The following is a 26,853-nucleotide window of genomic DNA, read 5'->3' as shown; positions in this document are numbered from 1 at the left end:
AAATTAAATTAATTCTTTACTCTAAGATAAAGTTCTTTGGGGCTTAGCCAAGAGTGACAAGATTCTACTTCCAAGAGAAGTGTTTGTATATTCACCTCCCACTATTTATACTCTGCTAGAACATGGGAGTTGAGGTCATCCCTTGAGGTGATGAAATTCCAAAGTAGGACTCCTAAAAAAACAAAAAAACAAGACCACTTATTTCTTATGCACTCAAGAACACATGAAGGTGTGAGAGGAGCGTATACCTTGGGATTTAGAAGGCACTTGCTTCTGCCATATAGAAGCTTTAAAGTTTTATGCCTATGCTTGAAGATACTCATATTTAGCATGTAAGGTTCTTTCCAACTTGAAAATGTGCACTCGATTGAAAATAAATCATGAAAGCTTTAAAATAAGAGGGAATAAGAACAAAATTTCTTAAGTCGTTCAAGATTGTGTTTTTTCATTTCAAGCACAAATTTCAAATGTTTTGTTTGCAATTTCATTTGTCCCTTATGCATTCAAGATTTGACAAGATTCACTTCAAGCCCAAATCAAAATATTTCATAGCATTGTTCCTTTAAGCTTTATGCATTTACAAGTGTATTTCACTTCTAATCATTCATTCTAATGAAATGCTTGTTAATTTCTTTAAGGCATTCAACATTGAATTTGGATTGTTTTAGCTTCAAGACATTCAAGAGTGTGTTTGATTTACCAAATTAATTGCAATATTCATTCCAAGACAAGTGTGTTAGATAATTGATTGTGGGGGGGTGTTAGGAATAAGGTGTCTCAATCTTGGATAATTCCTATTCTTATTATTTGTTTTGTAATGTATCTTTTGCCAAAAAATTAATTAAGTGTGAGTGTACATGTCTAGTTAGCATGTTGATGTGTCACTCCACTTGTATGTGTCAAAATCTTGAATTGTGTGAAAGGAGATAATCATTGAAATGGTTATGATGGATTCCTATGACACTTAAGAGCTATCTTTGGAAGATTTGATGACTAGTGAAGACTTAAAGACATGTGGCAATTCATCATTGAGTACTGTACACTCAAGTCTCCAACTCACATGTGGGGTTCAGGGTATCAGCCCAAAAAAAAATTTGGGTTCCTAGTTTTTTGGAGAATGATAAAAACCTAATATGGTTGTTCTTTGGAAGTTTCCCTAAAAGGTAAAGAACATGATATAAGTATTTTTAGGGTTGGAGATTGGAGAGTGAGAAAGTGTATTGTTGGTATGGTATGTTGCTACTAGATTGGTCTCCTATGTCATTGTTCTCTTGAAAGAAATTGCATTGCAAGTGTGTTGTAACCTTCTATGATAAAGATAATATATTAAGCAAGTTTTGGAGGGGTGGGGTTGTTTTACCAAAAGGTTTTTCTTCACCGGCATATCTTTGTGTTTATGTGTTTTCTTTCTCTGTCTACTATTTGTATCCATGGTTGGCTACAATATTATTGTTTACATAATATCAAATCTGAAATTGTAAGAATTTAATAGGAATTTTCACAATACTTTCCTTATGGGATTAGTGTAGGAAGTTGTTTCCGCACCTGAGTTTCCTTACAAGGGTGGGGGATTGAATCAGTTATCTCCAATTATCCTATAGGCCTTTCAAACACATTAGTATCAATTCAACCTTCATAAACTTTCATATCAATAACTCAGTAAGCATATTCATCATCTCAAATCATACTTCTAAAAACGTTACTTCAAACTATCATCTCAATGTTTCTTACTATACTGAGTATCAACAAAAATTTTATTGAGTTGCAACAGTAAACAAATAACATGAAAATAAACTTTGCAACACACAAGCATTAATACATTTGAGACATGTATTTAATAAGGAAACCCTGTAAAGGGAAAAAATACCTAGGAACTAGCAACCCAAATATTTCACTCTTCTGAAGTGAGCTCTATAGGATCCAACCTTCTAAAAGGTTACATGCATATTTCTAGTGTGACCTGGTTAGAGGATTTTAACCAAAGATCATCTAGACCTTATTACTCCTTGACATTTCTAAAGAGTGACATGCTCTAAAGGACTTACAAACATCAATAATGGATGCTGCAATATAGGATTTCAAAAACTTGTTAGTTCTACTCAATTAAGAGATTTTCAAACTTTATTGATAACTATAGATATGAACATATTGAAATTAAACATAATCACATCTACCCAAAAAATTAAAACAAGATATATTTGGTTAAATAAATATGTGTTTTCCTTTTTAAAAAATTGATTATAAGACAAAAGTGATCAACTAATAAATAGCTTTGATTTTTCACAAAAGTGGTTTTGAAATTTAACAAAATATAAATGACTTTAAAATTTAACAAAAAAAAAATTGAAATATACTAATACCATTTATTTCATTATGACTTTTATCAAAATTTTAAAATTTTATTGTTTCACTTCAAATAACTCTAAGTGAGAAAAGAAACATAAATGGCTCTCAAATATTTTATATATATATATATATATATATATATATATATATATATATATATATATATATATATATATATATATATATATATATATATATATATATATATATATATATATATATATATATATATATATATATATATATATATATATATATATATATATATATAATACCATTTTTCAATAGTTTTTTTTTCCATATTATTTAGTTTTTCTAAGTAAATCATGTGGATATTATTATAATTTGCTATTCGAATAATGACACACCATTGATAATGTTAAACCTCATCTTACATTAATTCAATCAAATAAATTACGTCAAAGATTGATATGTGGGGAGTCATATAAGACTATTACTTCTAATTTTATTTACAAATCAACTCTCTAGTTACAAACATTAAAAAAATTACAACTCCCAAAGCACCTACGCCAATTTTTAGTTCCTGTCATAGGCAAGTAACTAATGCATTCAGTGGATGCCACTTCATTCTGATTGATTGAGCCAATCAAGTAATAGGATTTTTTCCCAGTACTGGTTTAATATAATGTTTATATTTGTCATTGAAATATTTATTGATTATCTTTTCTTTATTTTTTCCTTCAAGTTTTATGTTCTTTGAATGAACAGTTAGTGTTTTGGAATTTTTTTCTTCAACTTTTCATTTGCCAATGCTTTTTAATTTTATGCTTTTTGGAACTAGTGGATAAGAATGAAGACAAAAAACTTGTGCCTGGGAAAAGACACATTTTTATCATTTTGTGAGTTGTGGGCTATCAACATTATTTGATATGGACAAGTACATTTATTGAGTATGGTCTTAGTTGAAAATAAGCTATAAAGTACTATTTACAAAGTAAATACTTAATGTGCATTTACTCAGCATGATCTTAGTTGAAAATAGGCTATAAAGTACTATTTATAAAGTAAATAGTTAATGTCAATGATTGTCTAAATTTTATCCATTTTAGGGTTGCGTGAGAATTTAGGTATTGTGACATTGACTTTCCACACAATGTTACTGTTACAACGTACATCTCCACTCACATGCATATCCATTTGGCTGAATGCATAGTATTTGAATTAAATTATACAATCTTCTATTTATTCCAAGATCCCTTGAAAATAGTTGAATCGAATATGATCATTTCAATGTGGGTGTTCAAAATTTAGAAATAGAGATATGAGCGTAGGTGTATGGTTATTCAACTAAGAGAAATTTGCAGATTTCTTGGTTCTTATTAGGTATGCAACTCTTTCTTTACATATTTTGATTACTAATTTGCTAAAAATCCGTGATAGTTTTTTTCCTATGTTTGTCAATGCATTTTTTTTCATTGAGGTCAGGGATGCTTGCTATTTTCATTTTAATGTCAAATCTAATGTCCTCCGTAGTAATTTCAAGTACCTGAATATCCCCTAAAGTTTTGTCTTGGTGCTGAGGAGGACTATCTTCAGAGAAGGTTGCAGATGGGGTGTTGAGCATCTGCATTGAAATTTCTTTATCAATCTATCTTGGGTTTTTCTATACATACTATGTGTTCATTTTGAAGAATAAGTTTTTCTCTACATCTTTAGAGCTTGTTTGAAGTTGCAAGAAGATTATTCCTGCCAATTCCATTTGGATTTTTTTAAAACCCTTTCAACAAAATATTTGAACATATCCATTGTATTCCATGAGATAACATATCTTTGGAATAGATACTCGCGTGCTCTATATCTACTTCCATAGTTGCAAGAAAATCAACCAAAACACCTCTATTTTGTGTGTCCCTATTAGGCCATCTTGTGCTCAAAATGCAACCATTTAAAGCCCATAGTCCATATGAGTCGAAAGATGACATGCCTTGCAAGCACCAAGAATGGCGGCATGGATTTATGGAGGCACACTCCATTTTCTTATGTGTTTTCTTCCTTTAATGCTTTTGTTTTCCGGTCTCCTTATACTTTCTAAGGAAAATGCTTCATAAACCATGTCTCAAAGATTGTTTCAAAATGTTATCCCCAAAACTTAAGCTCAAAATGTACTAAAAAAATTTGTTCTTTGGGCATTGTCTTTAATAAGTCTTAGGGTCAAACCCTTGGGTCTAGAAACTGCCAACACCTTACTACCAAAAATCTCTTTACACTTTCTCATTTCTTCTCTCTGATAGCCCAAATTGCCATTTTTTGTAGGCTCCAACAATTATTTCAAGATTTCCTTCACGGCTATTCCTAATTTTGAGATGGGCATAAGAAGGAAACTCATTTGCTTTGATTCATCTACTTCATTAGCCAATGAGACAATGTATTTTATGGTGGCCATTTTCTAAAAAATATTTATATCTTTATTTTTAACCAATAAAAGAATGGAATTTATGTTCACTCTGTTTAGTTTTTATCAATCATTTTTTTTTGTGTTTGTTGTTAATCAAACTATGCCTATTTCAAATGTTCATTTCTGGTGGGAGTTTGTACTGTAGCACTTTCAAAACTCTAAAAGTTATACTTGTAAAACTCACAATAAAACTTGTATACTCAATTATAATTCACTAATTTTTTATTTTATTCTTTATTTAAAAATTGTGAGATGAGGAAATTAATTTTAGAAATGTTCTAAATTCCATTTTAAGCACTATACATCTTGCATTGGGATAGCAAAAGCAACATTGAGAATATGAAACTACTTTCAAAATACTCGTATTTTTTTATTTTTTTTAAATTCAAGTTTGAAAAAATTCTAGACCAATAAAAATATAGTACTTTATATTTTTTTATCATTTCAATATTGTATGTATTAATATTTGTTTCTTACATTAGACTATTTCATTTAACATCTTATAGTTGAAAGCAATGCAAAAAACAATTAGGCACATAAATACCGAGGTTAAGATGACAAATATTTGATTATATGGTGTGATTTCTTACAACATGTTGACAATTGCAAAGTGTGGACACTAACTTATTTAGTGTTATCACATATAATGTCAAATATAATGTCCTCCGTAGTAATTTCTAAGGACCTGAATATCCTCCAAAGTTTTTTCCTGGTGCTGAGGAGGATTGTCTTCAGAGAAGGTTGCAGATGGGGTGATGATCATTTGCATTGTATTTCATTGTAGAGTAATGGGTCTTCATGTCTTTGTTCATCCCTGTACATGATTTAACCAAAACCCCATGAGAGCTTCTATGAGAGCACTCTTCCCTTCTGTCTGGTAATGAAGGTGGAGAAGTTAGTGCACCTCCAACCCTTTGTGTCACTTTGGTTTTATTCAATGCAAGCCCGAAAACTTTTTTCCTATTGTGTGAGATGTAAACCCTGCTTTGGTTTCTAAAATGTCTTGATTGAATGAAAAATTAAATTTATTTTCAGATCATTTACATTTTTCTTTATCATTATAATCGACAGTTAGGGCTAACAATATAGGAAATCATTTCAGAGATTTCTCATCACCTGTCAAGGCTAAATTTATGCCTTTATCTCTGTCTCTTTTTTGATATTCTTTATCATTGTCTAATATTTATAGATGGATATAAATATCAATATGCCGATGGAATCCCATAAGAAAGTTTTACCATCTAGGTTTGAATGTGTTCCATGTTGCATCGCTGGTTCTAGATGTCTTGCCAAGATATTGACTGAGATATTGTAATATATGTGGATGAAATGATTTTAATTATATTTGTGCTTGAATCTTCAATGTTCACATTCAAGCCCTAATTATATGAAAATAAGGCTTTTATCAAGTAATATTTGGTATGAAGAATGTGAATGAGTTTTCACAGTGTTTTCCTAACTTTATTTTTTTAAACAGTCCAATCTGTCTCTTTGCTAACTATATTCTACCAATTAATCAATGTTGATCACTGTCAAATTCCCTATTGACTACGTATAAATCATGATCTTGTTTTCTAAGTTTTTTTTATCAATTTTTGGATGCAATTGCTGGTAATATTATTTTATATTTTATTTATTAATAATTATGAATTATAATTGATGATTGTGTAACTCTACACTAGAGAACCTATCAGAGCCTGAGTTTCTACATTGGGAGCTCTAGGTATATTGGAACACCACTAGTTGATAACTAGTTGAAAAAGAACGAAAACTTTAAACTATTATGTGTATCTCTTTCAAACTGAAACTTGAACTAGTTGAACCAAAATTGAAACTGAAATTGTATATTTTTCATACTTCAACACTTAAAACTTCAAAACTAAATTATACCTAAACCTAAATATAGGCAAAAATAAAAATTGAAAATTATTTTGTTTGTAAAACATGTGTCTTTTATCTATACATCATAACTTGTATATTTTCCAATGGATTAGGGATGTTGATCCTTTGTTTAGAGTGTTTAAGGGATCTATTTCAGTATTTGTTAAAAGAACAAATGTTGGATCAATATGATTTTTGGTTTACTATTAAACCAAAATCATATTGCTCTAAGTGTATTGTAGTGTTCTTAGTGGAGTCATATCCTCCTACAGGGGAAAAGGGTTTAATGGGACCTGTACAGTGAATCCCTTAGCTTTATTATTCATGTAGGCTTCTAGGAGTAAGCCTAAGTCTAGGGAGGTGAATGTAGTGCCTACCCCTAGTTTGCATTTCTATTATCAATGCCAAACTCTTCTAGCTCAATTTATGCTTGATGTTTAGTAGTATTACTTTCAGATTATCAGATGTTGTTTCAGATTTAGTTGATTATATGATGAGATTACTTGATACTCTATATTCAAGTTTACATGATGATTATTACAGTGTTTTCAACTATTGATGGTGATTAGTTAGATGGTTTATTCTACATGTTTTCTTATGGATACTTACCCATACTCGCATGTGTATGGAGTGCGTTTTATTTTTCTTTATGTATGGTGTTTCTGATGTGGTTAAGGAAGGGAGTCATAGTCACCTGCTAGTCGGGATCTACAGGATGCACCACTTCCTGCCATTGCATTTTTAGCTTAGAATATTGTGTTTGTACATGCATGGATTTTATGCAGTTGCAAGTACCGGGTATCGACTTCCCTGAATTGCTAGGATGAGTGTACCCTATCACATTATCTCAATGGTAAGAGAAGGGAGATAAGTTCTTAAGTCCAAATCCTAAACCTTTAAGCCATTTGTCCTAATTGATAATTAGGACAAATATTTGAGTCAAGTACCCTTCGAATGTGTCATATGAAATTAATTCGTGATTATAAAGCTTTAGTTTGATTTTATATGTGTTTTTCTATTATGGGTTTTCCTATTTTATTTTATGAGTCTTTGGTGGATTTCTATTAATTAAGTCTAATTAAAAGATTAAATTAATGATTTAATTTAATGGAAAATTATTATGATATTTTACTATTTAATTAATTGAGAAATTAATAAAATAAGAAGAACTAAATTTGGAGATAAAAGTTATGAGGATAATTTAGAACCTGATAATATTTATTTAATTTAATAATAATATATTTAGAATTCATTTTTAAATAAATGCCAAATATTATTTTTATTTAAGTTAATAAATATTTATCAAATTAAACATTCGAAAATAAATTAAAATTAAAAAAAAAGATATTAAATTATTAAAAAGTTTTAAGTTTGCATGGTGTGTGCATGAGTTTGAAATATAAGAAATTAATTGAAAGATAAAACACATGGATTTAATAAGATATTTTAATTGCATAAAGTGCGCATGAGACTAAATTTAATAAATTAATTAAAAGCATAGTCAAGTGGAAATTAAATAAAGTGATTTTATAATTCATTTAACGTGCATGGAAAAGATAAAAGAGAAGATAAAGAAAAGATTAATAAAAGTTAATATGGAGTTAAGGGTTGTGAGCAAGGAGTTCTCCCGGGGTGAACGAATAATCAATGCCCCAATTTAAGGAGAGAACTCTTTATCACAATCAGGGAGTTTATTTTTGAGAAGGATTTTTTGGACACAAATTTTAGAAGCAAATTTTGACACAAATTTTGGGAGCAAATTGGGAAGCAAATTTTGGAAGGGAATTTTTGGGAAAATTTCAGAGAGAAGTTTTTGGGTAGAAGCGAATTCTCTCACAATTTCTAGGTGGTTGCGCATTAGCATCAAGCTCAAGTAGGGTCCTGTGTTTTGACCCCTAAATAATTTATATAATTCAATACGTTTTGTCTACTTCAAGCTTGTAAGAAAACTATTTTCTCAAATCTTGTTGCATGAATCTTGCCACCCTTCATTCTGAATCTTTTGCTATTCAATTTCATCTGTAAATCTAGATTGAAAAACTATATAGGAAACCTTCTTCAACAACTGAAAGAAATTAGAATTAAATCGGGTTTTGGGTTTCAATTAAAATGGAATTGAGAAATTTTAATTTGGAAAGGGTTTTTTTTTTTTTTTTGGAAATTAAAATCGTAGATTAAAAATTTGAATGATTCAACTTATTTTTCCTATCAGGCTAATATTGTAAAAGTTATTAAAAATATATATATTAAAATTTATTATTGTGGGGGTGTTGTTTTAATTAAACTAAATCATATTTTTTTAAAAAATTGATTGAAAGAAGTTTGTCTAATTTAAAAATTATTAAAACAAAATTAATTAAAAATAATAATAATAATTTAGAAAATATATAATTTCGGGAGGGGTTTTACCCACCACCCCCCCTTCTTATTTCCTATTGGTGGCTGACTATTGTACACAGCCGTATGTGTGACTGCGGTCGTAGTATGACTGCGATAGTAGTAAGCATACGACCCATTTATATAGACGGCGACTGTTATTAAAACAACGCCAGATTTAATTAAATCGCAGGGTGTACAGTATTAAATTTTTATTTTTTTAAATATCGATTAGATGTTATTTAATATGATTTTTTAAAATATGGTTTGTTTAATATAATTAATTAAATATAACATTGTGTATATATATATATATATATATATATATGTTAATATTAATTTATTTTAAAATAATATAATTTAGTTAATTAAATTTAAATTAATATTAATTTATTGATTATTATTAATTTTAATTAATAATTTTATTATTAATTATTCGATTAATTAATGAATTAGTAAATGGTATTAAAAAAAAGATTTAATTCATAGTTTTTTTTTTTTTTGGATCGGTAAACGACCAAGGCCTTACAGAATATATAATGAAAAAAAAAAGGTACAAAGTGTTACTCCATTTAAATGAACACTGGTAGGAAAGAATGGAGAAGAAAGCCTCCAATCTTGCTCAGGACATATGTCCTGTATTATTACAAATCCATCAAGGCATACCCTGAATCACATAAAATGACATATAATACATTAAATTACATTAAATTACACATGGTCATTCCCATTTAGAGTTAGTCTCAATAAATAATTCTGCCATCTAAAGGCACAAAGGGTCCAAGATCGAATTCCTATTTGAAGAATCTTACTTCATATAACATAGATCATTAATAGATTTAGTCAATCATTCCAAGGAAAATATAAATAAACCTTATCAAACCTGATTTAATAAAGGCAAAATAAGAAACATAAACTCATCCACATCTTAGATCATGTTAATTAGTCATACTGTACTAGCAATGTCTAGAAGGAATAAAAGATTCTAATAAAAGATATCTATCAACAACGAAATAGATCTATGGAAATTTAAACCCTAATCCCTGATCGAATTTTATTACTTGCTATCCACGCTTCACATAAACCAAGTTCAAACCTAATATTCAGCTCTATACGTAAGCAAAACCATTAAAGCCATCCCCTCAGTTTAACCCTGTTATTCCCAATCTCACAATCCAACCACTAGGAGAGATACTAGACCATGCTTTCAAGCTCTATCAACTTAGCATTAAACACATTATCGAGTGACCAAGAAGGTCCTACTGCAAATCCCCTATTTTATAAAATTAGGAATGTCAATGGGGCCCGTGAAAAGTCATACAATTCAACAAGAAAGACCAGAGATTTATGTTGATTAAGCTTGTGATTAACAAAACTCCAATCTACAGAATTCCTTTAAAACTTCACCATGATGAATGTCTTCTAAACATTCCTGATAGTTCTTCATTCCTTAAGTAGAAACTATGATTACTTCCCATCTACTGGACTATAACCTTTATAAAACATGAGATCTTCTTCACTTATACTACATGTCGGCTATCCTTGGGTTCAAAGGGAGATATATACCAATTCCTCTATAATTGAGAGAGCGAGCTGGAACACTCAGACAAATTACTGGGACGAAGCATCATCTATTCTATTATAAGTCAAATAACTATTTTTATTAGTGAAAGAGAGTCGATTGCCTCTATTTATCGGCAACCCATAACTATTTTAGAGCTCCATTTAAACAGGCAGAAACCTAAAATTAAGACAATGCTTTAATCAGATATTACGATTCTTAAAGAGTTGCAATGATCAAGCTGATTATGCAGGGCAGAATTAATTAGCCCCTTAAATACACCAAATAGATTATAATATACTTATATTAACAATCATGAAGTTACATCATATTAGAGTATACTAATTTCACACCATATCCATGTTTACCTCACACTATACTTGAGATTTACATCACAACCTTATACTATACTATGTTGAGAAATAGAGTTTTACCTATAGACTTACTACATTGACCTATTTATTTATATATAGTGCAGCAATATCTCATTGTTGGATATAAACAGTAATAAGCAAGAAATAGTCATTTCCAAGTGACCATTATCACCTCTGGGACTGAGTCTAGGTCGTCAAAGACAACGTTGGGGGGGAGAACATAATCCATTTTGATTCTGCTCGTCTTTTCCATGGTGAGAATGCTAAATTCCAGGTCATTTAGGTCGTTGAAGACTACTCTCGGATGCACATAAGAGTTAAACATCTTGATGTACTTGACCACCCACTCCAAATTCTTAGTTTCCTTAATCCTTCGCCAATGTGGGAGGAAAATCTGAATTAAATAAAAGAATCCATTCTCCATCTGCACCCTTGTTAGCAAGTCCATCAGCTTGCAAGTTACCTTCTCAGTAAATGTGGCTAATTAGAACCTCCTCAAAATTTTCCACTAATAGTAGCACTTCTTGGAGTTTTGAGTTCAAAACCCAATTAGGGGTCTTTTTTTGTCTGATGGCATTAAGGACGATTTGAGAATCGCCTTCAATGGAGATTTTGGATAGGCCTAATTTATGACAAAGTTGTAAACCTTTCTCCAGAGCTTCAAGTTCTACCATGTTATTTGAAGCTGGAGGAAGAGGTGAAGCTAACTTTGCTACCCAATGACCATCCTCATCATTTATGACACAACCTACACCAGCTATACCCGGATTACCTCTTGCAGCACCATCGAAGTTTAGTTTGTGCCATCCTTTGGGAGGAGGGACCCATTTGCAATTTGCCCTTGCCTCCTTATTGCTAGCTGCATATACCAAAAGTGGATTAATTAGACTAGACCACTATTTCTTAAAAAGTCCATCCCAAAAAGAGAAAGAACCTTCTTCATGGGAGGTTTTCCTAAGATAAGCATTCATTATCTCTGTTATAGAGACTTCTAGTTTTAGTAAAAATATGTCTATATTTCGCTCTTTGTCTTGAAAAATATGATGATTCCTTTCTTTCCATAATTCCCATACTACTAGAGATGGGAAAATGTTCCTGAGTTTGCTATAGACCCCATGGACCATATGCGTGGACCAAGAATAGAGAAACCCCTTAAGGGAATTCTGAAGGGGGGTTGTCCACTTGAGTCAAGACTTAATCCATTCCCAGCAATTTTGAGTGAAGGGGCAATTGAGGAAAAGATGATCTACATCTTCATTGCTCTATTTACACATGACACACCAGTTGGGACCTAAAATACCAAATCTAGTTAAATTATCTGCGGTCAAAACTCTGTTTTGAAGGGCAAGCCACAAAAAGAAACTAGCTTTAGGAAGACAAGCTAGATCCCAACACAATTTTAGTGGGATTTCCACAGAGTTCCAATGCTGTGAGTGAATGATAGCCTGATACCCTTGTTTCACTCTGTAAATTCCATCCTTTGCTCTAGCCCATATAAGACTATCCGGCCTTTTAGACTGTTTAATTTTCCTAGTAGAGATAATCTTTTCAAAGGTTGCAACTGAATCTAGATCAAGATCTAAGCCATCCAAAGTGCGCCATCTCCATCTCAGTTCCCCATCCAACATTTCTTTAACTTTATAATCTTTTATCTTACTACCCCATAATGATTTCAGCTTAATTATAAGGTTCTCTAAGTTGGAGGAAGCATGAATAGAGGGGTAACCATCCCAAGAGTCTTCCCAGAACAAGGCTTTATCCCCTACCGCTACATCCCAAGTTAGATATTTCCTGATTTAATTCATAGTTTAAATATTAATTGTTAAATTAATTAATATAATTTATTAGGTAATTTTGTAATTAACTTTGACTATTAATTAATTAATAATTATTAAATAATTATTAATTATTAATGTAATGATTATTAGAGTAAGATTGAAATAATAATAAATATCATTTAATAATGTTAGTTATATTTATTATTTAATAGCTCGATTATTAATAGAATTGGAAGTATTATATAATCAATTGTTATAACTTAATAAATGATTATTAATACTCTAACTCATGATGCAATTTCTTTTATTATTTAAGAACGAGAAAGGGGTTTAATTGAAAGGGTTAACCGAGGAATTTATAGTAAAACTAGAAACTTAAACTTTATTGTTTAACGCAATTCTATGTTTTCAAGTCAAACCAACTATATGACTATCTTGTTTTCTATGTGCTGACTATGATTTGGGGTTTTGGGCTTTGTCCTAATGTTGACCAATTTAGGATGTTTACTAGAGGCTTGGGAGTTATGTGAATGTGATATTATGATGTTTTGGTCTCGATCTTTTTAAAACCCAACTATGGTGATGTGTTGATATGCTCTATGATGGATATATTTACTGGTGGTTGTTGCTTTCCAATTTCCTTGTGTGAAGCTGAGGTGTATGTATATGAAATACCTAACTTAACCATTTTTGAGTCATCGATTAGTTATATTTGATTTTCCTTCCGGTCACTTTGAGAGGACTGAGATTTTTGGATGATTTGTTTATGATGATGTCATGTTGTGACATGTTTGACTTGACCATTTTGGAGTCTTCGATCAGTATTATTTTGGGATGCTTTCCAGTTGCTCATTGAGAACCGATGGATATTGTGATTTATTTTGGGATACTTTATAGTTTCTCATAGAGAACTGTTGTGATTATTATGATTATCTTTTGATGCTATTCAGTTGCTCATAGAGAACTGATGTGATTATTGTGGATTATACTTATGATGCTTTCCAGTCACTTGTACAGGACTAAGGTGATTTTACTATGATTTGTGATTTCATGAGCCTAGGGTAGGTTATCTATATGTAGTGTTGGGAAGTGGCTTGCAATGGGGGACGGGGGCCCTAAGTGGCTCTAGGGATAACTCATTGTAAGTTGTTTTTAATAAGTGATAACATGGGTCATCGAGTTTGACTCAAAAATCACACAGTTAAATCCTGATATTCACATCACAAAGTGATAACATTTACACTAAATGAGAGAAAAATGAACCTAACAAGATAATTATATGTTCTCTCTCATGCCTCGAGTGCTAGTACAAACTAGGGTGGGAGTTGGGAGAATGCTTGGTTATGACCTTGCATTCCGTAGTATGCCTCGTCAATATGAGAGGATACTAGTGGCCGTAGGGATCACTAGGGACCCAGGATTCCTAAGGGATTGCTTGAGTAACTCTGAACATGATTTATGCGATGACACTTGCCCATTTAAATAATAGGTTTCCTACGTGTATTTGTGTGCCTCTAGTTTTAGATGTCGATCTATGTGTCTGAACCTTTGAGTTAGAATACTTTTAGGATTTCTTGGACTTAGAGAGTATTTTTGTTATGTGATTTGATATCCTATTTGGAACTTGAGACTATCTCCTCAGTACGGTGGGAGTGGGCCATTTAGGTTCCACCCGATTGGGTGGCAGTGCTTTTTACTCTTACCATTGAGATTCATCCATAGTCATCATGGTTGGAGCTTCTTGGGATGCTTTCTTATCATGATTAGGTGATGTTATTTACTTATGTATTTCCTCATATTGATGATTAGCATGTGATACGTGATGTTATCTGCTTGTAGGATCATCTTATGTTGTATTCTTGTATGTTAGATTCCCTTGTGATTATGTTGCAATATGTTTAGTAGTGACTGTAATACCCCAAAATTGGCTCATTGCCATGATACCAATTTTGGTCTATCTAAATCAATTCTAAAGTCCTATTTCACTAGGCAAATCCTTGTTTTGACATTCACTACTTGACTTAATTGTCAAATACAGAAAATCCTAATCTACATTACTCACACTCTCTATTTAATTCCTAAGTATTGACTCAAATTAGCTGCATTAAACCTATTGATTAAACTTAATTTAATTATAAGTGTTTATATTTTAATTAAATTAAATTACTTCTTTAGCTAATGTACAAAGGAATTAAATATATTTGATTTAATTAAATATTCTCATTCTAATTGTTCAATTTAATTATTCAATTTAGAATACTCAATTATGAGGTCATATTTAATTTCCTTAAATCAAATTTGTTCTCCAATATTCTCTCTTTAGTTCAAAAATGGAAACTTTTAGTTGACTGAAATCATAAAAGGAATTAAAACAATTAACTGCTTATTCCACTCAAAAGAAATCAATTAACTTCATTTTCATAAGGAAACTTTTCATTCTAATTGAATCTCATTTCTAATCTCGACCGTCCATCCAAATTTATCTTGACCATTGATCAATTCTTGGATTCTATTTAAGAAGCTCTCAATTCCTCATTTCAAAAAAGAAGGAAAGGTTGAATTGAATTGCTATCAAATCTCTGTTGAATTGTGCATTCATTTGAGTTCACTACTTTCATAAGACTTTCATTTTCTAGATTAATATTATTTAGAATTAATATGCATTCATTTAGATAATTCTATTTACATGTTCTTAGATAAATTGCATATTTCATATAGAATAACTGCATTCATATAGATTAATCACATTTAAATCCTTCATTCTTAGAGGGTCTAGTTGCTTACACCTCAAATCTAAGGATATTTAATAAGAAAAATCTCTCTAGATAGAAGGCAATAGGTCACCTAATGGACTATTCTTGGGTGAACAATCTCATGTTCATTCCAGGATGAATACGTAAATAAAGACCGTGTTGAAGTGTGTGTGTTAACAGAGATCGCACTTTCATGCATACAGTGACGTCCTTATTACTATAGTATCGATAATATTATTGGTGACTTGGGATGTTACGCATGGGGGATGGCTAGGGCCCACGATGATCTAATGATGCTATTAACGGTTGGGAGGAACTGAGCACGCACTTAGTTGTGTTTTATGATGGATATTTGTATTTCATGTTGGATGTTTTTTATTATTTTATGATGGATGGATGTATCATGTATGGTGGATGGTTTCATTTATTTTTATTGTACTTTGTATCATGGATCTGAGGAGGATTTTGTAATTATATTTCTTCATATGTATATTCTTTTAGCCTTTCATACCCTATGACATGTACAGTGGATGATTGAGCGTTCCAAATTAATTTGCCAAGTGGCATTCAGAACAAATGTATATTATGGACTTTGGACTTTCTAATTATTCTTTCATGTGGATGTGCTAGTGTTAGACTTAGTATTAGATTAAATTTAAATGTGACTCAACGTCTTGGGATCCTTAAGGAGTGTAATCTATGATGTATGTTTTTAGTTGATTGTATGTTATTGCTTCCACTACTATGTGTCTGGTGTGTAAGTTATTCTTTCTTGTTTCAAAAAAAAATGTTTGGAAAACTTAATAAAACTTTAGGTTATTTCTTTTGGATCCCTTGGCAGGGCATTACAGAACCCCATTTGCCTTGCGTTTTATGCATGCTATAGAAATAACTAATATACTCTGTGATAATCAAGCATTTAGTTTAGGTAGTATGTTTTCCCATTCAATCAGTGATTATTTACTAAAATGCCTAGATATGACAAACATCATAATTTGAATTTGAGCAAAATTATCAATCATGGGTCTCTAAGAAACGGACAAAATGATGTTGTCTTACTCAATCACTCCCATGTGAGCATTTCTCAACATTTTTATTTAGCAGATTGTACAATGTCTATAATGAAAGTTACTATTAACCTCGTTATATGATACTACAGTTAACTCCCTTTCTTTTGAAATGTATGATGCGAGTAAAATTTTGGTTTTTAATCAACGTAGTATGATGATGCCCATAATATCTGCTTTGAGAATAGTAAATATTGCTAAGATTTACACTCTCAATCTACAATTTTTTACCAAAAACTTCCATAATTGATAGATAATTGTTTTCATATTCTAACAGTAGCAACATGAAATGATTTTCTCTCAGGCATAGCTCTCTTCACTCAGGCCAATCTATACACAACTTGTGAGAAATACATGATATGATATTTTCAATCATATGCTTCAGATTTGATATTCATAATAACATATTTTAATACCAAGAAACATATTAAATATTAGACCAAATCATATTTTATATTTTTTGATTTAATTATTATTAAGTTAACTTAGTTAATATTTATTCATCATTTGATATTTGTGGTCACTTAAACATTAGAAAAATATATACATAGTGCTCTTTAGGGTTTTGTAGAAAAAAGCCAACCTAGACATTTGTGAGGTTGTCTCATAAGAACTGTTAATCTTCAACTTCACACCATTTTTTGGGGAATTTCCAATCCTCCTTGTGGCTTTGATCAACATCTTTCTTGTTTGTTTCTTCATTACAATACTCCCAAGATTTAAGTTCAATTAGAAAACTATCAAAAATTTATTATGATATTATTGAAGATCCTTTGATGATCTAAGTGGCTTTCATTTAACAACCCTGCAATAAGAAACATGTATATATATAGTTTGCAGTTTGTATTTTATGTATGATTTTATTATTGTTGTTTATCATATTTTTATTCCTTATTTGCCTTTAGTTTTGTGTATAATGATAGAACTATTTTTCTCCTCAACAAAAACTTATTTGATAAAATTTGTAGGCTGGAAAATACTCTTTCTTTCATTTGTTTGTTTTAGGTAATGCATGATGCACTAGTCTGAATGAAGTGTGAAATTCAGTGTTAGATCTAGTCATTATTTTTCTAAAGCTATAAAAGTGACAGGTTTTGTTTTAACAAATTTTTAAAAATGTAATCCCTTTTTAGGAAAGATTTCTTTTTCACTTATAAAAGAAAAATTTAGTGTCTTTGAGATACCGTTTTATTATGTAAGTCTTAATTGAATTCATCTATATCTAAAATGAGATATCTAAAATGACATGAAAGTATTTTTACAATTATTTAAAAATTTAATTAGTAAAAAAATAGAAAAAAATTATTGACTGACTAAGAAGGTGGACAGATAAGTAAGTATAAATATATATGAAACAATCAAATTCAGAATATGATATCAATGTCCTTTTAAAATTATAGGTTCTTTTATTATTTATTTAATTTAACATTTGTTTTAGCAATTTCTTAAAAATGTAATCCCTTTTCAAAAACGATTTCTTTTTTAGCTATAAAAGAAAAAATTAGTGTCTTTGAGATACCATTTTATTATGTAATTCTTAGTTGAATTCATCTATATCTAAAATGACATATCTAAAATAACATGAGAGTATTTTTACAATTATTTAAAAATTTAATAAGTAAAAAAATAGAAAAAAATTATTGACTAGCTAAGAAGGTGGACAGAGAAGTAAGTAAATATATATATATATATATATATATATGAAACAATCAAATTTAGAATATGATATCAATGTCCTTTTAAAATTGTAGGTTCTTGACTATAAAGAAATATTCTATAATAATAATGGACATAATTGTTCTAAAATAAGTAACTATAATATTTATTTATTTCTTATTGTAGTAAATAAAATAACTTTAAAATATTAAAAAATGATAAGTCTCAAAATTATTTAGATAGACGTGTTTAAAATAGTTGTAATAATTAGATAAATTTTAGGTATATGTTGTTAGACCATGCATTCTTGTTGTATTAGACACATTTTAATGCATATTCTTATGTTGATTGATCACATGTTTGCACATGCATGTCTAGCCTAATTTCACTAAGTTGAGCTTTAGTCGAACCTATTTTAGTTTAATTTAGTCTAATTGGGATCTGGTTTTCCTTTTCACTTGAAGTTTACATATATTTTCTCTATTTTAGAGACATCATTTTCTATAAATTATTTCATTGTAATAATCCTATGGTCATTCATCTTGCAATCTTGCAATATTTTCTTCTCAAATTTACCAATTTTTTTCTTTCTCCCTCCTTGTGCATGGTTTTATCATTTTACTATTTAATCTTAAATGTGCTTGTATTGAAAATTTTAACATGGAAGTATTAAAGCATGGACTGTGTTTATTTTTACCATTAATGTTTCAAACCATAGAAACAGAGTAGAAAAAAAAAAGAACATGAGATGCAAGAGAAAATATAAGCCCTTGTGTATTTACTATGTACTGGCCATGCAACATATATCCTCAATTAGCATACATGTAATGGAGGGACTCTATAGAGATTTGACATTGTTTGCTGAATAGGTTTTTGATGATGACGGTTCTTAATGATTTGTTGATCATAATTATTATGGAGGAATTACTTAGCCCCTTTTTTAAACTCTCCATTAGACATGAGTTGTTTTGACAGTTGTGCTCTTTGTATGGCTATATGTATTGCTTTATACTAGTATTATAGACAACATGTAATTGTTAGACAGTGGACTTTGATCATAGATTTTAGATAGACTCTAATTCATTTTTTAGAAATTAGTCCAAAAAGTAACACAAGCATTACCAAAATGCTAAATGCTTAAGAACCTACCGATGTTATTATTGCATGAGAGTTCTAATAAAACATGATAATAGCCATATTTTTATATATAAATTTTATAAGAGGAGAAAGTTATGTTTTTATGCTACATATCCTAGGTCTAATTACGTTTAAATTTCCTAGGTCTGATTAGGCTTAAATAAGATATTATATAATTTTTTTGTAAGATATTCAGATATATTATCTGTTATGGTGGATAACAGTATAAAATAGGTTTTGTTTAATATGCAAAGCTCTTCTATTGTTTTTAAATTAGGATTTGTGCTTTAAGAAGAAAAAAAAATGCATTTCTTTGTTTCATTCAATTTTTTATTAAGAAAAATGATAAAACTTTAACAAATATATATTTTTATCAAAGAAAATAAAATTTGTATGTACTTCATTTAGGAAAGTATTTGCTAATCACAATCATTTTTGTGGTAGCATATCTCCATGTACAAATAAGAGCTATGCTTCAGGTGAAGTTCAATTTTATGTCCAATTATAATAAGCAGAAGCTATGACTATATTTTGAAGTATAAATGCATTTGTGAGTATTTTGGTTTTATTTGAGTAGAGAAATAAGTAGTGTTAAATATATATTATTTAGTGTGTGTAAGATTTTTTTATATTTTTATATAGTAGTAGTTGTTGAGACATTAGATTGTTCTACATTACTATTATTTGTTGTTTACATTAAATATTAAAAACTTGGAAAACATTTTTGATTATTTCTTAGAAAGAGCAAATTCAACATTCCATGCACACCTAGCTTGTCTACTGACTGAAATAGTGATTTGTAATTATATATGTGCTAATGTTGTTTGACATTTGTTTGGGGAACAATGAAATCAATGTCCATTTTGAAATATTTTACTATTTAAAGGAGCTTGGATAGTACAATTCACTATCTAATTTTCAAATAAATTATGGTAGATTTAGGCTACCGACAATGTGTGATCACATATATATTCCAAGTCTAGGTGGTCATTGGGATTGTCCCTTGAGTGGTGCAATTGAGTCAGCACATTTGGAAAATGTATTTGTTATAGAATGCCCAAATGTTGAGAAATCCTTGCAAATTGTTATTGGTGAATATTTTTTGCAAAATAAATATGGAACAATACATTATTTAGACATTGTTTCAAAATTCCTTACCCATTGCATGGATCTTTTTGAAAATGAGGAAATTGTAAATCAGCTAGCGAATGGATATGTGAAGAACTACTTTAGACCTCCTGAAGACTACAATGCATATATTAATGCATATGTAATAGAGATGAGTAATGCACCCATAGGTAGCTTGTTCTCCCTTGAAACTTTAAGCTCTTGTGCTTTTATAACTTGTGTGTATAATTCCCTGAAAATTGCTATCAAAACTAAGTTCAAATCTATTGTGGATCATGCATTGCATGCTCATCATTCCCTATTTTCTAAACAAGATGCATTGAGGATTGCAAACGTTTGCAAGGCAATGATATTCCTACAAATGCATATGTCTCCTCCTTAAATGTTATGGGAGAGTTGCTTGTCATTGGTCAACATTTGATAGATAAATTTGATGATTCAATGACTTGTGTAGTGAAAACATTTTTGTAAATAGATGTAATGATATTAAAACTATGTATTGTAATCTTCTTGTAACAATGTGACATTTAAAGCTAGTATTGTTTACGTCAATGTCTCTTCATAGATAATTATAGTAAATCATAGAAGACAATGACACATCTAAATTGAAATGTAAACTTATTTTATTGAAGCAATAAAAATTTAATAATTAAAAATGCAAACCATTTTTTTTTTTAAAAATTATAAGAAAGGAAGAGATTAATCAATGGATCTGTTCTTTTATAGACAATGTCTTATTACAAAGTAATAAACCTTTTTTTGGTAATAATGTCCTATTCAATGATGGCTATGCATTATCACATCTTGTACTGAATTTTTTAAACATTTGGTTTTTCCATATTGCAAAAGGATTTTAAAAACTAGTTATTGAATATGTGGAAATCTTACATGTAGCATAATGTTGAATATTTTGAATTTTAGGAGCTATTGGAGCGTGTTACAAATACTTCAACTTTTCAATAAATCTAACATCATCAATTGCAACAATTTGGTATGTTTCCATACAAACTTTTCCGAATGCAAGTTCAATTTTTACCTATAACTATATTGATAAAGTAACAGTTAGTACATCTTAAATCAAATCATTAATTAGTTTCACTCCTACTGGTATTATTTTTTGTAAACATTTATGTTTATAAGATTTAAAAAATAGATTAATCTTTATGTTTTATTGTGTTGTGATATAATTCAATTGCATTTATAGTGTATGCAGTTTGAGTTGTTTGTAATGCATTGATATTCTTCTAATTGCTTATGTGTGCATTGCTAGTTTGACCATATGTACCCATGACATTCTTGAGCATAATGTATTTAGTTCTAAACATATGTAAAGAGTAACAATGGACAACCTCCTCCTATATTATCTGAGTTTTTAATGTACTTTTGATATAAAAATGTGCCATTTTTTATACAAAAATACAAATTAGTTAAATTCTTATTAGTTTCCCATCAACAATATTTCCACAAAAAGCATAAAATTAAAGTTAAGATAAATCATAGAATTCATTAAAGCTTCCCAAAAAATAAGAGATGTTGCTTTTTGTGAACAAGTTTTGCCTCTCCACATTGTCTCAGTATGATTACTCTTAATGCAGTTGGTACAATAAACCACCCAATAGATCATCTCTTTGAAAGTCCTCAATCTAGTGTCCTTGAAAAAATCCAACAACTTCCAACTGAATGCCAGAGAAAAATATTGGAAAGATATTTTTTGAGAACCATGTAGCAATGTTTCCATATAATGGATGGGGAAACATTCAGCCAATACCTGAGGCTAATCAAATTTGTGTTCTATCCCCATTCATGACAAATGGAGAATTGATTTACCTAAAATATCTAATACAAGTATATAGGGAAGCTCATATCATATTTCATTGTCAAGATATTATAATCTATTTCCCTCAAAGAAATCACACTACAGAAGCCTTGACCAATATTTTCAATCTAGCATGCAAAACATTATTTTGTCAACTATCACCATTTAGGGAAGATGTTGAAGTGACACACTTGTATATATAATAAATCTTCTCATATCATACCCAACTCTTTCTCTTGAATGGATTATAAGACATGACAATATAGAGCTTGTAGGACGATGGTATGATGATGAAATAGGAGCACTAGCAACTAAAACCATAAAGCATCATTACTCATATCATTATTTGTTTGAATTTGCAAAAAGTGACATGTCTCCTGGCATTCATCTTGTAGCTAATATTGGAAGATGGCATCCTAACTAGATGAATTAACTATTACCACATGACAATTGCTAGAAGTAAATACATATGATATATAAAAGTATGCTCCATTTTTCATGCGTTGGAAAATATTAGTGCAATATGTATATGCTCATTTGCATATTATTAATGTGTGCATATCTAAGTTTAGCTAACTATGTTTTTTGCTAGTATGAACTAGTAATAATTTCAACAATTACATTTCATATGTATATAGTCAATAATACAAAAATAGATTGTTCTACCATCTTTACAAGGAGAGCTAGTGATCAAATAATCAATTTCATATAATGTTTTAATTCCATGACAAAAAAAAGTATTGTTAATCTTTTTTTTCTCCTTTAGATTTATATTTCCATTCTATAAGATATCCAATCCCATAAGTTTATCTTGCAAAGTGGTGAATGATAAGAAAAAAAGACTTGAATAGTTTACTAAAAAAAACTCAGAACCACACAAAATAGAGAAACATGCTTGTAAACGTCATGTCTCATATGACGTCAATCAAATTATATGAGAGCACACTATGAGTATGATATCATCCGTTTTGAAGGCAATGATCCTTTCTCAATACATAAATTCCTTCTATAGAAATATCACACTTTAAGATTAATGTCTATTTTGCAATGCCCATTTGTTGAAGAATATGAAATTTATGAATGCATTGAAAAGGTGAACTATTATAAATTGACTTGGTAGGCCATTCAAATCACTAATTATCATAGTATTACAAGACAAGTGTTTAATTATTTATAATTATATGGTCCACTAGACAAATACCAATAGGCATGTTGTAATAGAAGTTTTAACTATTCATTATGGCAGGGTGGAAATGCTTTGAAGACATAATTGTGGTATATAAAGTTCAAGGTTGCATATACAAAAAAATTCCCCCACAAAAAATTGTTGTGGTGATTTCTAAGAGCAACATGCCTCTACCTGAATTGTTAATGATGCTTAACATATCCATTCTTATGATGCTCTTCCTTACTATCAAGGAAACACCTTTATTCATTTTCCTATTAGCATCCAACGTAATAATTTTTTATGTGACTTTGTACATAATTGAGAAATATATGTAGTGTGTGGAAGCTCAAAGAAGATAAGATAGAAAGAGAGACACATTTGGAGACTCAATGTTTCTACATTACATCTTCCTATAAGCTATGGCTAGCTAAAAATGATGGTACTAACTAAAGAAATGCTACAATAGTTGTATTTTGAAATTTTCAAACAAAGACATTGTTCATATTAGGTGTGCTATCAAGTAATCCCCCTTGGAATGATATGTTTGAAGTGAGCAATCACCAAACTCCTGTAATACAACTACTTTTGCATTCATCACACTCTATCTCCTCCTAATTCAAATAAGACTACTTCAACTAAATAGAATATTGGGTAGTCCATAGTTTGCATTATTGATCATTTCTAAAATACAATTTGAATTGGTCTAATTTTTTGTCCAATGCATTTGCTTTCGACATTATCAGTGAAATTTATAGATTGAAATACTTGTAATAAAATCTATGCTACTATATTCAAAATAATAAAACCATGCTAAATGTTTTGCATTCTTCTACATAGCATTATGGTAGAAAGATTTTACTATAATATCTTTGTTTGTTTCCTTTATTCAATTGGTCTACTTTGTCTAAATTGTTCACTTTCTTTACATGAAACCAAAATATAACCATGGCTTGTTTGAAAGGAAAAACAATTATTGATTTGGAGAATGAAGACACGTCTAGTTTTAAATAAAACAAAATCTTGTCTACCAGATCCAAAAAATTTCAAAATATAGGAAATACAAGGGTGTTAGGAAACATCCTTAGGGTCACTATGCTATAGAGATAAGGGATCCAAAAACTAAGTGTCACCGATGACTTGGAACATTTGAAACACTAGAGGAAGTTACAAATGCATACAATAAAGCAGCACTCTCCACAAAATGTGCAGATTGCTATAAAAAATTTATGGAAGAGAACAATGATACAATAGTCAATATGAAGCCATTTGTAATAGAAAATTTTCTTTGGGAGACCCCAATACATGAAGAGAAAAACATATTACCTCATTATGAAACATCAACAGTTATACCTAATGGCATACTATCACAAACACCATCCCTAGATGATATCCAATTTGATAGCAGAGTAGTACCTAATGCACATTGTGTAATGACACCTACAAAATTAAATTTATGTGTAGCCCAACATAGTAAAGATTGCCAATCATCAACAATTTTCCCCAACCAATATGGAACTAGTTATGTCTCGCCACATACAATGTCGTCATCAGGATTACTACAAAACATAGCTATCCAATATTCTATTGGAAATGATAGTACATACACTGTGTATAAGTTAGACAATACTTATAATGTGCATTCGAGCTTTCAAAAGAAACCAACCTTAACATACAATCGCAATGTTGGAGATTTGAATTTGTTGCAAACTACTATGGGAATTTCAAAATATGAACACTTTTACTACAAAGGACTACAACCAAAGATTGGTGTTTCCTTTTTCCATTTTTACTTCGTTTTCTAATTATAGTCAATGGAGAACTTAATATACTCTACTCAAGTAATTTGAATAGTTTGTAGAAATAGAAAGTGGGAAAAGACATTTGAATATGAAGGATATCTAATTTTATTTTTCACATATTGTAGGGTATGACAATGTGAACAGGTGCAACATAGAACAAATCCTCCCATGGAACCCAAAAATTATACCCATAGAATCAAATCCAAGCACCTATGATGTAATTTTGTGCAATATGAATGAAACAAAGGTGCATAGAAGCAATTTTGTTAATGCGACAGAACTGAATGCAGGGTGTGCAACATATGCATATACTCTTTCAAAAAATAATGTTGATAAGAAACAATTGTTAGTTACTGACAAGATGATTCTGGATATTGGTATTGTAAAGTGCAAATTATCTGAAATTGAAAATGTTATAAATAATATAGAAGGCACACTCCTCACAGATGTACATGGATCTATGCATCCAATATGAAAAGTTTTAGACTATATAAAGGTTCTTGCACATAGGCCATAATCTTGAAGCATTCTATTCAACTCTCTATAATGAGTTTGAAGAGAACTATTAAAATGCTTGCACACATAGGAAGTAATCTTGCAGCATTGTATTCAACTCTCTATATGAAGTTTCTATACCACTATTAAAATGCTTGCACACATATACACATATGTTATGCAATAGAAAAACTCTAGAATTTATGATATAATGTAAATTAATTTTTGTCTTCCTAACTATGTACAACATTGGTTTTAGAAAGTTTGAATAGAGATATAGTATGATATATTATGAGTAATACATATTGAAATGTGGACACATTGACAAATCACAATATTAGGGAACAAGAAAGAGCAAATGAAAACTATAAGGAACAATAGAATATACATACTAGTAAGGAAATCGTTCCACAATCTCTTAGAAACACAAAAAAAATCATTCAATCTAAAATGATAAACAATAAAACAATTAGTCTACAATACAATAAAGCTAGTTTGAATAATAATATAAAACAATACAATAATAATGGCCTACCTATATCACCAACAACTAACAGTTTAAAAAGAAAGCAAACAAGATCAAAGAAGATAGCAATAGAAAGATATGAACTCCAAATAGAAGACACTCTAAAATATACCTGTCCAATTTTTCAGAATTTGCATTTCAAAAGAGATATCAAACATGTGAGAGCAAAGGAAAAAGATATATACAAAATTTTGACCCAACATAAATACCCAAATCATGATGCAAATATATGCAAAACATGTGATAAAGCTCTGAAGTAGTCAACGCTTCCAAAGCTTGTAACATCGAAAAACATTGGAACAAATAATCCTTTACAACATGTCAAATGTCTAAGTCAAAAAGAGGAAAGGCTTGTGGCCTTGAGAATTGCTTTTGCACAAATATGGGAACTAGGACATAGAAGATCACAAATGGGTCTAACCAAATCTATCATAAATGCGACTGTCAATTTGAACATTGTGCAGAAGGCTTTGCCCCTATCATTGAATAACACATCAACAGTTGCAGTCCTTAAGTGATGACTTGAATATAAGAGTGCGTATCAAAAAGGAATGCTAAGGCCCAATATTATTATGC

Source organism: Cupressus sempervirens, chromosome 2, assembly GCF_028749045.1.
Source record: "Cupressus sempervirens isolate cs-2001-9-10 chromosome 2, ASM2874904v1, whole genome shotgun sequence".
Taxonomy (NCBI): domain Eukaryota; kingdom Viridiplantae; phylum Streptophyta; class Pinopsida; order Cupressales; family Cupressaceae; genus Cupressus; species Cupressus sempervirens.
The sequence above is the reverse complement of the archived record's forward strand: the minus strand, read 5'-3'. Positions refer to the sequence as shown.